The sequence below is a fragment of the Pinus tabuliformis genome, chromosome 3_1 (assembly GCF_031772625.1).
Source record: "Pinus tabuliformis cultivar Carrire ecotype Pingquan chromosome 3_1, CPIR1, whole genome shotgun sequence".
NCBI classification, from domain to species: Eukaryota; Viridiplantae; Streptophyta; class Pinopsida; order Pinales; family Pinaceae; genus Pinus; species Pinus tabuliformis.
Genome location: NC_142301.1, coordinates 456143020 through 456157880, shown reverse-complemented (window position 1 = coordinate 456157880; position 14861 = coordinate 456143020). Strand labels below are relative to the sequence as shown.

Below are 14861 nucleotides of genomic sequence, written 5' to 3'. Positions count from 1 at the left end.
AACAGTAGTAGAGAACGAGCCTACTGGAGCAAAAGTTCGTAGCAATTTCATTGACCACGCTGGTGAACGAACCCCCACCTGCACAAGCGAGCCAATGGAGTACTGTTAGCTACATGCACGTAGAGTAAAGCCAAGAAATAACCTAAGAAGAAGAAAACTGAACACACAATTAAAAAAATAATTTATACCTGAAGAGTATTCGCATGGGAGGAGTGAAACCCCACTGCGCCACAGCCCACAGTAAAACTGTGAAGACCAAGGAGCAGCCATTGTTAAAGCCAGAGGAAAATGAAGAGGGTAAGAAAATCATGGAGGGGTAGCTTACCTTATTAGGATCACAAAGCTGAGGAGGCAACCGTGACCATGAACTGTAGAACGCAGAACAGGCATCCATTAACCAAAGCTAATAACCAAAAAAACTAATATGAAATGAAAACAATGGAATAGGGGAAAGTATAGTAACTGAGTAGACGAAAACAATAGTAACCCTCTTATACAGATGAGGAAAATCTCCACACCGTGCCCAAGTAACTAGGCAATGAAGTCACAAGAACAAGTAGAGGTATCACGCCAACAGATAGCAGAGTCCATAGTTGGGCACATGCAGAACCTACTGTCAAACTACATATAGTCGTAACACAAACCCTCATTGCTAGTCTAGACCCTCGGTGCAACGAAAAGACAAAGGGAAAATGAAGAAATGACAAAGAACTAAGGGTTTTGGCAATAACCAAGAGCGGGAAAACAATAACCAAGGTGGGTACAACCAGTAAAGCATCATTGAATTCTGACATAAATGCCATCCAACAAATATCTAGAACAATCCTAAGATTAGCACCTAATCAAATGTATCAAACCAAAATTATTTGATAATCATTCAATCGTTGATTAAAGCATTGTTATATCATTGTTAAACATAATAAATTGAAGTTACGGGCTGGTCCCATCATAGTGGTATCAGAGTAGGATTTAGAGTTTTCTCGAGAGATGGAATTTGGAAGGCGAATACATGGAAGAGGTGCTCGGAGAGCAGTAGATGAAGGATTGTGGGAGGAAATAAGGATCCTTACTGTCCGTTTGGAGGCAGTTGAAGCAGGAAGGAGAAGGGATCCAGAGGTAGGAGATGACAACGACGAAGAAGATGTATTGACAACAGATGGATCGAATGAAGAAGGGCTGGAAATGAGATTGTTGAGGTCGGTCCTATTGGCAAGTAGCAAGCCTAAACCAGAAATTCCAAATTATGATGGCAGTTTTTCCACAGAAGTTTTGTTGGACTAGATCAGCGAACTGGACAAATATTTTGATTGTGAAGAGGTCAGTGAAGATCAGAGAGTTAAGTTTTCTATGACAAAACTAAAGGGACACACATTGTTAGGCCCCTATACTACTAGTGTAACCCCTTATTGTTATTAGTAAAACCCACTTATTATATTGATGTAAGCCCACTATTATTATTATTGTGCCCTTACATTATTATTGTTATGTCGGCTCTGATTATGTTATGACCCCTTAGACTCCTATATATAGAAAGGAGGTATTTTCATTTGTATCATCCAAGAACTGTTCGTTTATGTAATGTAAAGGAGGTTTCCCCCTCGAAGAGGCTGAATTATAAGGCGTTGATCTATCTTTTCTATCTTTTCTTGAGCTGGTTTCATAACATTCGGTATCAGAGCTTTGGATTCTAGGGTTTCGCTGCTCCAAACAAGTCATCGTGGAATGTTCGCTATAACTTTTTTTCTGTGATGTTTCAGAAGTTGAAAAAAAAACCCATTTGAGAAGAAATCGCGCTGAACCTCGGGTCCGAATTTTAGAGCTTTTTGCGTGATATTTGCGGAGATATGATCTAAGGAAGTTGGTCTTTCTGCAGACTCCTGAATTACATTCCAAACAGGTGACCTGGGGAAAATCGTCATAACTTTCTCTCTGTGCATTGGATTGAAATTTAGTAAGAAGTTACAAAAAGAGGACGGACTGTAGTTTCTTGTATATCTTTTTCAGAGCCAAAGGTCAAAAAATTGACATGTGGCACTTCATATAAGTTCGCTCTTCTGGAAAGGTCTATAATCAATTCATCTTGGGCGATTGTGCATAACTCTTTCTTGGAGAATCCAATTTGGATCAGACTAGTTGCATTGGAAAGAGGACACAGTGGGCTACTACAGGTAGCAATTTCATAGCTTAAATATCCAAAAGTACAGAGTTACAGTCGTTTCAAGATCGAGGTCTTAAAATCAAGAAAAAGCAAGATGAAGAAGTTTGATGGAAAGGATCTAGTAAATTGGATACTTCAGATGGAGCAATATTTTGATCTACATGGTGTACCACTGTTACAAAAGGTATGTATTGCATATTCATATTTAGAACCGGCTCAATTTTTATGGTATAAAGGGCTTTGTTCTCGTAAAAAACTTGTTACATGGTCAATTCTCACGGAGGAAATGGTAGCACATTATGAGGATACAAAGAGAAACACCTTCTTTAGAGAAACACCACAACAATTGGAAAGAGTAAAAGGGATTTGTGACATATTGGAAATTAAAATTATGGCAACAAGGAACTCTACCCCTCACAACTATAAAGAGGGAAGTGTTGTTTCTCCTAGCCTTCCACAACCTACAAGGGTTACACCACAACAATTGGAAGAAAAAAGAGAAAAAGGGTTTTGTTACAATTGTGATAGCAAATGCACTAAAGGTCATAAGTGTGCTAAGAAGAAATTATTTTACATAGAGTATGAAGAGGAGGAAGAAAAGGATCAAGAAACATCAAAAGAAGAGGATATATGCTAGGACCCAACCCTAGAGAAAGAAGAAATGAATCAGACCATATCTTGTAAACTATTGGCAAGAATGACCACTACTCAAACTCTCAATATAGAAGGACATATCAAGAAGGAAAAGGTGCAAGAAGTGAAAGATCACATAAAGAAAGAAGAAATGAATCCAACCATATCTTCTAATTCATTGGTCGGAATTACCACTCCTCAAACTATCAAGATAGAAGGACATATCAAGAAGAAAAATGTTCAAGAAGTGAAAGATCACATCGAGCATCAAGAAATGAATCCGATCATATCTTGTAAAGGATTGGAAGAAATTACCACTCCTCAAACTCTAGAGATAGAAGGACATATCAAGAAAAAAAAGGTTCAAGAAGTGAAAGACCACATCAAGCATCAACAACAAGTTCTCCAACTTTTAAAGGATAAGGCCACTTCCATGCAAAATCAAATGAAACAACAGGTAGATCAACATCGTAGTGAAAAATATTTTGATGTAGGCGATTGGGTATTTTTACTGCTACATCTCAAGCAAGCTATTTATGAGAAAGAAATATTGGCAATACTACATGCACTTAAAAAATGGCGACCTTACCGAATGGGAAGACTCTTCAAGGATAAGGATGTGGAAGCATTGCTTTGTGTTATTTTTATTATCCAACCAGATTGGATAAACGAAGCAAGAGATGAATGGAAGAATGATGAAGAAGTATGGCCACTTATTCAAAAGTTGCAAAAGATCCCAATTCAAATAATATTGCCTGAAATTGAAGAGGAAGGAAAAATCATATTGGAACCTGGAGCAGTGACAGAAACAAGAACCCGATAGCTACGAAATCGATCAATTTCAGAGTATCTCATTAAGTGGAAGAACTTACCCGCTGAAGATTCAACATGCGAGGACAAGAATTTTATACAGAAGCATCAAGAACTACTCAAGCGTTGAGGACAACGCTTTTTGAAGGAGAGGGGCATGTTAGGCCCCTATACTACTAGTGTAACCCCTTATTGTTATTAGTAAAACCCACTTATTATATTGATGTAAGCCCACTATTATTATTATTGTGCCCTTACATTATTATTGTTATGTCGGCTTTGATTATGTTATGACCCCTTAGACTCCTATATATAGAAAGGATGTCTTTTCATTTGTATCATCCAAGAATTGTTCATTTATGTAATGTAAAGGAGGTTGCCCCCTCGAAGAGGCTGAATTATAAGGCATTGATCTATCTTTTCTATCTTTTCTTGAGCTGGTTTCATAACACACAGCCCTATGGTGGGACAGTGTCTAAGCAGAGAGAAGAAGGATGAACATGGTGCCAATGAAGAAATGGCCAAGGATAGTGGCCAAGTTGAAAGGCATATTTCTACCCAAGGATTACCAGATTGCACTGCATCGGCAAGTGTAGAATTTGAAACAGAAAGGGATGACAGTAAGAAAATACACTGAAGAATTCTACGGGGTAAATTTAAGAGTTGGTTATACAGAGGACAACCCTGACAAAACAGCAAGGTATGTAAATGGTTTGAGATTAGAAATATTAGATGAAATCAACATTATTTCCCCGAAAAATATAGAAGAAGCATACCAGAGTGCTATGAAGGCAGAGGAGAAGATCACCAGAAAACAAAATTCTAGGAGAGGACGGGGAACCGATAGAGGAAGAAGACAATCTTATGGCAGAGGGCGAACTGCCGGCAATAGTGAAGAAGGCAGTAGTTCCAAAACTTCTGGGATAGTAGAAAAAGGTGACAACACTAGAGGTGGCATGCCATATTAGCGAGGAAGAGGAAATGACCAAGGTAGAGGAGCTAACTATCAGTGCTATAGGTGCCACAAGTGGGGGCACAGATCTTTTGAGTGTCCTGAGGCAGAACAAGCTATACAAAGAAGTGCGTATGTTGCACAACCAGAGGAAGCAGAGGCACCTCCCCAGGAAGCAGAAAATGTGCCAGAAATGGGGGAAGCCTTAGTTTTGAACAAAGTGTTGCTGAAACTAGCCAAAGGCACAACTGAAAACTCAAAGAAAAGAATTGTTCTAGATAGTTTGTAAGTCACACAGAAAATGTTGTAAGCTGATTATTAACAGTGGGAGCACAGATAATTTGGTTGCCACAGAGATGCTAGAGAAGTTGGGGTTGAAACGGTTGAAGAACCCCACTCCTTACAAGGTATCATGGCTACAGAAAGGTCATCAGCTATTGGTGGATGAACAGTGCGAAGTTGAGTTCCATATTGGTAGATATAAGGATAAGGTTATTTGTGATATAATGCCAATGGATGTATGTCATATACTGCTAGGAAGGCCATGGCAATATGATAGGAGGGTAGCGCATGACGAGAAGACAAAATGTTATAAGTTTGTCAAAGATGGGATCAAGCACACACTTATTCCCATCAAGGAATAAGAGACAGTGGAAACAAGCATGACGAGAGTGTTACTAATGGGCGGAAAACAGTTTTTGAAGCGGACTGAAGATAGTGAAGTGAACTATGTTGTTGTGAGAAGAGCAAAGACGGTGATGTTACACACAAAGGTGTTAGATTTGCCTACGGAAATTTAGCAGATGTTGTAGGAATTTAGCGATATAGTAGTGGACGACTTGCCAGATAAATTGCCTCCCAAGAGAAGTATAAGTCATCATATTGAATTTATACCCAGAGCAAGTCTACCTAATAATGCAGCATATCAGATGAGCCCCAAAGATAATGAGGATACCAAAGAGCAGGTGCAGGAATTGTTAGATAAAGGGCTGATAAGGGAGATTTTGAGCCCTTGCACAGTTCCAATAGTTCTCGCTCCCAAGAAAGGGGGAGAATGGTGAATGCACATGGATTTGAGGGCCATCAAAAAGATTACCGTCAGGTATAGATTTCCACTACTATGGATGGATGACATGATGGACTGCTTGAGCAGGGTAACATACTTCTCGAATATTGATTTAAAGAGTGGGCATCATCAGATTCGAATCAGGGAAGGGGATGAGTGGAAGACAACCTTCAGGACCAATGAAGGACTGTATGAGTGGCTGGTAATTCCATTTGGACTGAGTAATGCACCTAATACCTTTATGCGACTGATGAACGAAATGCTAAAAGAATTCATTGGAAAGTTTTTAATAGTGTACCTGGATAATATATTAATTTTTAGTAAGACGAGGGAGGAACACTTTCGACATGTTCAAAGTGTTATGGAAAAATTGCAACACAATAAGCTGCTGATAAATATGAAAAAATGCACTTTTCTACAAAAGGAATTGGTTTATCTTGGTTTTTTGATATGCAGAAAATGAGTTGAAGATGGACCCAAAGAAGATTGCAGCAATTGTCAACTGGCCATCCACAAAAAATTTGTTTGAGGTACGTAGTTTTCATGGGCTGGAAAGTTTTTACCATAAATTTATAAGAAATTTCAGGGAAATCTGTGCACCTATGTTGGACACTATACAGAAGGAAATTTAGCCTTCTCGTTGGACAGAGGTAGCAGAAAGGAGTTTTCAGCTACTAAAGAAGAAGCTCACAGAAAGACCGATCCTGAGATTGCTAGATTTTAAAAGGATTTTTTCAGGTTTGCTGTGATGTAAGCAGTATGGCCATCGGAGCTGTACTTATCCAAGAGACAAACCTGTTGCATTTTTCAGGGAGAAGTTGAATGAAAGCAGGCAGAAGTATTCATCCTATGACAAGGAATTCTATGATTTTGTCCAAGCACTGAAGCATTGGAGACACTATCTGCTGGGGAATGAGTTTGTTTTATTCTTGAATAATTCTGCACTACAATATGTGATGCAACAACACAAGCTAAATCACAAGCATGCTAAGTGGATTGAATATTCGTAGAGTTTCACCTTTGTGTTGAAACACATCAGTGGGCATGCCAACAAGGTGGCAGATGTGTTGAGCAGAAGAGCCTTGCTCCTGTAGGAGAGTACGATACAAGTGATGGGCTTTGAGCATTTGAAATACTTGTATCATATTGACACAAATTTCAAAGAGGCTTATGAAGCCTGTCAGGATCCTTTTCTAAGAAACAATAGTTCGTGGTTGGACTATAATTTGCAGGAGAAGCTATTGTTTAGAGGGGGACAGTTATGCATTCCCGATTACTCAATGAGAGAGAATATCATTCGGGAGAAGCATAGTGGAGGTTTAACCAGACATTTCGGCATAGAAAAAACATTAGAGCATCTCAGCCATTTTTATTTTTGGCCAAGAATGCGAAGGGATGTGCAGAGATTTGTGACCAGATGTAAAGTGTGTCAGTTCTCAAAATGACATAGTCAAAATATGGGATTCTACACACCATTGCCCATTCTAATTAGACCGTGGGACTCAATCAGCTTGGACTTCGTCTTGGGTCTACCAAGGACACAACGGGGCTATGGTTTAGTGATGGTAGTAGTAGACTAGTTTTCAAAGATGGCACGTTTCATCCCTTGTAGAAAAAACAGTGATTCCACTCACATGGCCCACTTGTTCTTTACAGAGATCATCAGGCTACATGGTCTACCTATGTCCATTCTCTCTGACAGGGACGTGAAGTTTATAGGGCACTTCTGGTGCACCTTATGGAAGAATATGGACACGCAATTAAGTTTCAGCTTTGCTTATCACCTGCAGATCGACAGGAAAATAGAGGTGGTAAACAGAAGCTTGGGGAACCTGCTACGAAGTTTGATTGGGGAAAACTCACGAATGTGGGATCGAGTACTTGCCCAGGTGGAGTTTTCTTACAACGACTCACCCAATTGCAGCACGGGTTACAATCCTTTTCAGATCTTATATGACATGCTTCCTCATGGACTGCATGAGTTACAAGATCTAGGATAGCAAGAAAGACGGAGTGCTGATGGGGAAGATTTTACGAAAGCAATGAACAATATCCACTAGTAGGTGAAAATAAATTTGTAGGACAACAATAAAAAATATAAGCAACTAGCATATTTGAAACGGAGAGAGGTGCAGTTTAATGTGGGGAATGAAGTCCTCACGCATTTGTGTAAGGAACATTTTCCTAAAGGTGCATATAAGAAGTTGAAGTAGAAAAAAATAGGCCCCTACAAAGTTCTCTGGAAATTTTCAGTAAATGCTTATGAATTGCAGTTACCACCAGGAATAGGCATCTCATCCATCTTTAATGTGGCAAACCTGTTTCCATACACTACTGATCCAAAGGAAGATAGTACCGCATGGCCTAAACGGGACACACAGGAAGGGAGTGATACTTGGATGCGACAAATGCCTTACGCTCAACCCCTCGAGATTGAGAGGATCCTCGACACTCAGGTGGCCAAGTGAACTGGGCAGAAAGAGTATCTGCAATATCTGGTCAAGTGGAAGAACTGTCCTATTGAGGACAGTTCGTGGCTTAACGCCAGACAGATAGAGCAGGCGAGTTATTCAGTCGAGAAGCTCATGGACCAGAGTCATGAATTTTTCTTACCCTGGGAGCCTAATGCAGGAGCATCCAGCTAAGGGCATCATGACCGGGTGTTGGTCTCAGCCAAGGAGGACAAGTTCAATGTCTTTTAGTTTCATTTACATTTAATGAATAAATCAGTGTCTAGAAACTAGTTCTTTTTTATTATTATTATTTAAGGAATATTAGAAAGAATACAGTTACGATAATGTCATAACAGTTACACAGTTTTGTCATTTTCTTAGTCCATTTTATAGATGTCTCTTCATAAACAAAAGTATAATATTGTAAATCCTACATCATAAGAAAACCCAGCATGATCATCGATTGTGTAACTACAAAGAGTAACTATATGGTAACTGAGAACAGTTCAAGTAACTGTCTAAACACAACATAAAAGCCAATGTAATACATTCTAGAGGGGTTCAATACATGAGAAGAGAAAGACAATAAAAAGAGTAATTTCTTTCATCCAAATTTCTGAATCCATCTGTAACAATTTGTCGTGACATTCATTTGCTTTTTCCCCTAGTCATTGAGTAAGAAAACTAAGTAAATACTGTGCATTCCTATCTATTGCATATTGTTTCCTTTCTATAGAATAGAGGGAAAACAGAGAAATTAAATGAGTGTTCCCAGTACGGAGTCTGGCCACAATCACAACGGAGTTCGAAATAAACAAAATCCCACAATAGTACGAGTAGTTCGAAATAGAACGAGTATGCAATCATATAACAACGACACTAGGACAGAGGTAAATGAATTATACAAAAAATTCCTATTAATTCTTTTTCATAACCAAAAAAAATATTTGTATACATTTAATAGTCCTGAAATTCCTAGTTAAGAATAGACGAAAGGCTAATACGAAATAACAGAACCCTGGAAGTGAGGGTTTGGTTGGCCACCATCAAAAGGTGGACCATAATTACAATTTCTCAAGATAGAAATGAAGGTTCATATACAAAACTGAATCTTGGGTCACACAACAGCAAGGAAAATGGAGGAGAACTAGGAATTTTCCCAGTAAACTAACAAAGGTCACCTAATTAAAAAAATCGACAACAGTAGCAGAGAATGAGCCTAGCGGATCAAAAGCTCATAGTAGTCCCATCGACCACATCGGTGAACGAACCCCCACCTGCACAAGCGAGCCAATGGAGTATTATGGGCTACTTGCACGTAGAGTAAAGCCAAGAAATAACCTAAGAAGAAGAAAACTGAATGCACAGTTAAGAAAATAATTTTTACCTGAAGATTATTCGCATGGGAGGAGTGAAACCCAATTGAGCCACAGCCAATGGTGAAACCCTGAAGACCAAGGAGTAGCCATTGTTAGAGTCAGAGGAAAACAAAGAGGGTAAGCAAATCATGGAGGGACAACTTACCTTATCAGGACCGTGAAGCTGAGGAGGCCACCATGACTGTGACCTGTAGAATGAAAAACATGCATCCATTAACGAAAGCTAATAACCAGAAAAACTAGAACAAAATGAAAACAGTGGAACATGGGAAAGTATAGTAATCGAGCAGACAGAAACAACAGTAACCCTCTTATACAGACGAGGAAAACCTCCACATTGTTCCCAAGTAACCGAGCAACAAAGTCACAAGAACAAGCGAAGGTATCACGCCAATAGATAATAGAATCCATAGCTGGGCACACGCAGAACCTACTGTCAAACCCCATACGTCGCAGCACAAACCCTGACTGCCAATCCATACCCTCGACACAATGAAAACACAAAGGGAAAATGAATAAATGACAAAGAAATAAGGGTTTTGGCAATAACCAAGAGTGGGAAAACAGTAACCGAGGTGGGTACAACTAGCACAACATCATTGAATTCCAAAATAAATTCCATCCAACAAATATCCAGAAAAATCTTATGATTAGCGCCTAATAAATGTATTATACCCAAATTATTTTCTAATCATTCAATTGTTGATTAAAGCATTGTTATATCATTGTTAAACATAATAAAGTGAAGTTACGGGCTGGTCCCATCAGGTTGGAGGCTTGTAGAAGATAGGGTTGCAGTCCTAGAGGTTGGAGCCTTGTAAGAATAAGGTTGGAGCTTTGTGGAAGAGCAGGTTGGACCTTCTCTAAATATTGGAGTTAGCATCAAGGTTTGGAGCCTAAAGTGATTATAAGAGTAAGTATACATATTTTAAAATAGGTTTGGAGTCCTAGTTATTCTTATTAATAAATTTGTTCTTTTATTATACATATTGTGTTCTATTTACAAGTGATATTAACCAGCATAAAAATAAAAGTTGTAAAACAAATATTAATTCACCCCTCCTCTTAGTATTTCCAACACTTCATTCAATGAACCTCTTACATAACACATGCATTTGTGACATAATAATCAATACCCTTAATTTGACTACATATTGGAAAAATACCTCCAAAAATCACATTATTTAACCCCTTACCAATATGAACCCAATATACCTTGCCAATTTAAAAACCCATATTTTAAGTATATGTTGTAGGTATCCAATTTTTCATTAACATTTTTTTACACCCCTTTATATTTTTTCATTAAATTTGAGCCCCATTTTTTCTACCTGCCAATATAAAAACCCTTTACCCCCTATTATATGTTCAATATATTATGTCATCTTTTAATCAATTTATATCCCCCAATATGAAGTAATGTGGTGTGTAATTTCTCCCTCGATGAAGCCCCCATAGTACATCCACACTTTCTTCTATCCATCCATGCTCAATTGGAGTATTGTAGGATGTTGTACCTATGGCACTAAGATGAAATTAAAATATATCAAGATAAGGAAACTAAATTATTACCTCTCATATCTTGCTAGATATGCATCACTTTATTTTATAAAGTGGTCATGCCTGATAATCATGAAATGGACAAAGTTAAATCACTCACCTAGATCCATATTAACTCTAGATCTACCAAGTGTCGAGGGAGAAATTTATTTTCACTCTAAAATAGGTCTACATCTTAAGTGATGTGATCCTTCTTGGTGCTTGGTATATCCCAAATAAAGAAGTGTCTAATTTGGCTTAATTCCCCCCTTTAAATAAGCTATCCTCCACATGAATATCGTGGGTCATTTTTGTTTTTACTATTATTTTATTTTTATACATTTATTTTATTTTTATTTTATTTTGATGGAGTTAAAATGTTTACATTGCATTACAACATCTTTACCATACTCAGCTAGAGAATCTTTATCATATTGGGCTAGAGAGCCGTTCTCCGTACAATTAAAAAACATGCTGCTAAAAGGCCTTGGACTTATTGAAATTTATGAAGCTACACATCATAAATATATTAAAGGAGATAAAATGAGAAGAAAAACATGCAACCAATACTTAATAACGCCTCAATATATTTCTATCATGTCATTGAAACTCAATGTTTTTCACATTCACTATATTACACAACATTTTATTTCAAGGATTTCAATCCATTATTTTAATTTCCTTCACTAAAACATTTCAAACACATGTTTTCCTTCCTCAAATACATGGAATCAATAAAACATAAATTTGTAAATGACATCAAAATAAATTACATCTTAATCCTCATAATTTTAATTTGTTGTTATTTTTTTCTTGCAACCATAAAAATGTGTAGAAGAGTACTATAAAAGAATTTCAAGATGTACATTTTAATATTCCATGCATGTGATCTTGACTTACACATGAATATCATAAAAATAACACATATTCTCTTTTAAATCACTTGATACCTACCATAGATAAAAACCATGGAGCCAGGATACCAAATGTTCCATATTTTAGTGAATTTTTAAGAAACATTCATACATAAAGTTAAATTAATAGTGATAAAAACCAAGCTGGAAAAGTATTTATATTGATCTCGTGTCTTTCATTCTCAAATTTTAATTGGGTCCCGTCGCATACAAGGATACGTTACCATAACAATAAATTGTGTTACCATAACGATGTTGATTAATATTTCAATGCCTTCCATCAAATTCTCCTCCTCAGTTATCTTTCTATCCCCATTTTTAGTTTTCTTCCTCATCATTTAAAAATAATTTATTATATCAAATTTATGCAAACACACTAATACATTAATACTCTAAATACTCACATGTAAGAGGCATTCTTTCAAGTATCCATATGTCATAACGAGTGGAAAACTTGAATATTTTCCTTCTATGTGAATTCATAAAAGATAAATAAGTATTGTGGGCTTAAAGAGACATATTTTGAAATATATGAAATGGTATTTTATGAAAATGCTCTTCTCTATAATTTTTTGAGGATGTTTACTCCAACCTCATTATGTTTTTTAATTAAAATCAAGAAATATGTTTATCTTCAAAGGAAAATCGTGTTTTTTAAAATATGTTTGGGGAAGGAATAAAATGAATAAACAAGTCCTTTAATCAAAGAAACATGCTTTCCTCATAATATTATTTCTAATAATAAGTATTACTCTTATGAAAATTAGGTTAACCAACAATTGAAATAATTGAAGTCTCCCACCATCTAATCTTGGAAATATCCTCCCCTTAACTCGCTCAAGATCAATTTTAAGATTGCATTGAAGCACAACCCAATGTTACCATTGTTGGGTTGTCATGAGATATCTTTTATAACCATAGCCAATTTTTGGGTTTTTTATTTTTGGGAAATATTTAAATTATAATGCGAAAGTAGTGGAAATGTTGGAAGCTACAATAATGGAAAAATGGGAGGGAAAAAAGGACATTGAATTAGATGTACTCACATATAATTATGGCATAGGTTAGATGTTGGTTAGATGTTTAGATATTGAATATGTATGTAAACAATTTTAAATGTCTGCCAAATTATGAAAAAAAGAAAAGATAAGAAAAAAAGAAGAAGTTAAAAGTGATATCGTGATGAGTGTAAACAAGAAGCTAAAAGTAATAAGTAAAAATTTAAAAGTAATATTAACCTAGTATCTAGGATGAGTGTAAACATTTAAATGTTGGCTCAATTAATAATAAAAATTTGAAGTAATAGAAATAATAAATTAAATTTGTTTTATTTTGATTTTGTTATTAACCTTTGAATATGATTTGTAACAATCCCGTATTTCACAACCAAAATATTTTATAACAACACAAATTCTTAATCATGAATAGTCATCCCCACTTTACCGTGAATATTATTAACTTGTTAAAAATGGGCTTCGTTACAATACCATGGGCCAATACCATGGCTTATCAATACCACATTACCAAAATACATAACTTATTTCACAATCAAAATATTTTATATCAGTATGAAACTATTCTTAACCATGGATATTCACTTCCACTTTACCATGGATATTATTAACTTGTGAATATACTTTGTGACAATACCATGGGATAATATCATGACTTATGAATACAACATGCCCATAACATATAACTTATTCCACAATTAAAATATTTTATAATAGTATTAAGATATTCTTAACTATGGATATTCACTCCCACTTTACCATGAATATTATTAACTTGTAAATAGGATTTGTTACAATACCATGGGTCAATACCATGAGTTATCAATATCACATGCAAAAAACTCATAACTTATTTCACAATCAAAATATTTTATAACAATATGACAAGATTCTTAACCATGTATATTATTAACTTGCAAATAGGTTGTGTTACAATACCATACGACAATACTATGACTTATCAATACCATATGCCCAAAAACCATAACTAATTTCACAAAAAAATTATTTTATTTTAATTTATTATGCCGTAAGGCGTTCCCCTCTGGAATCAACTCCCCTAATTGCCACCGTGTACTTGTCTGAACCATTCAATCAAATGTTATATGATTGAAAAGTTCCAAACTGTTGGATGAATAGTTAAGATAAGAAAAAACCTAACAGTTAGTTTAGATTAGTTTCTTAGGTTCTTTTTTGCACCATTTTTCATGTTGCACATAATTCCTCAAATGTTGTTGAGCAAGCCACATCTTTGAGAATCCCACTCTACTTGAGGAGCTTGATGATTAACCCAACATTGATCTCGCCATCAATGGTGCTGACGAAGTCGACCCAGAGCTCAATCTCACCTACGGCCTCGGTGGCGTTGCTCCGAGAGAAGATGGTGGAGGCTGCCTTTGCCATGGTCGTGGTCATTAACGATGAATCAAAGCTCGTCAATGGGCTCGGTCGCAACAACCTAGAAATGCCTGTGGAGATGGTTCCCTTCTGCTGGAAGTACAATGCTTCGACGCTCCAATCCCTCTTTCAGACTGAGGGCTACGAGGTGAAGCTCAGGATGGACGGTGACAAGTTGTACGTTATGAATAACCCCAATTACAATGTGGATTTGTATTTCAAGACTCTAATCAAATATTTGAGGGCATATTCGAGCACAGGCTCTTCTTGGACATGGTCGTGATTGTAATCATTATTGGGGTGGAAGGTGTTAGGGTCAATACCAAGTGATAAATTTTTGGGTTACCATGATGACTTTCGATGTCCGGTACTTCCAACAAAGAGGTCGCAGATCCACATATTTCTGTCAATTAATTCTCTTTTAGGGTCGAGTCCTAGAGATCTACGCTGATTGGGATTGTTTCTTCTCATTCAGTGTGCGAACATGAGTATCTTGGTCAAATATGAGCGTAGGATCTATTTACATGTGAGAGCGTAGATTTTTTT

At 36.7% G+C, this 14861-nt stretch overlaps 1 pseudogene; it reads left to right on the top strand.

The window, feature by feature from the left end:
- Positions 1-203: 203 nt before the first annotated feature.
- LOC149187711 (putative ribose-5-phosphate isomerase 3, chloroplastic pseudogene) lies at positions 204-14645 on the top strand (annotated as a pseudogene).
- Positions 14646-14861: the final 216 nt, after the last annotated feature.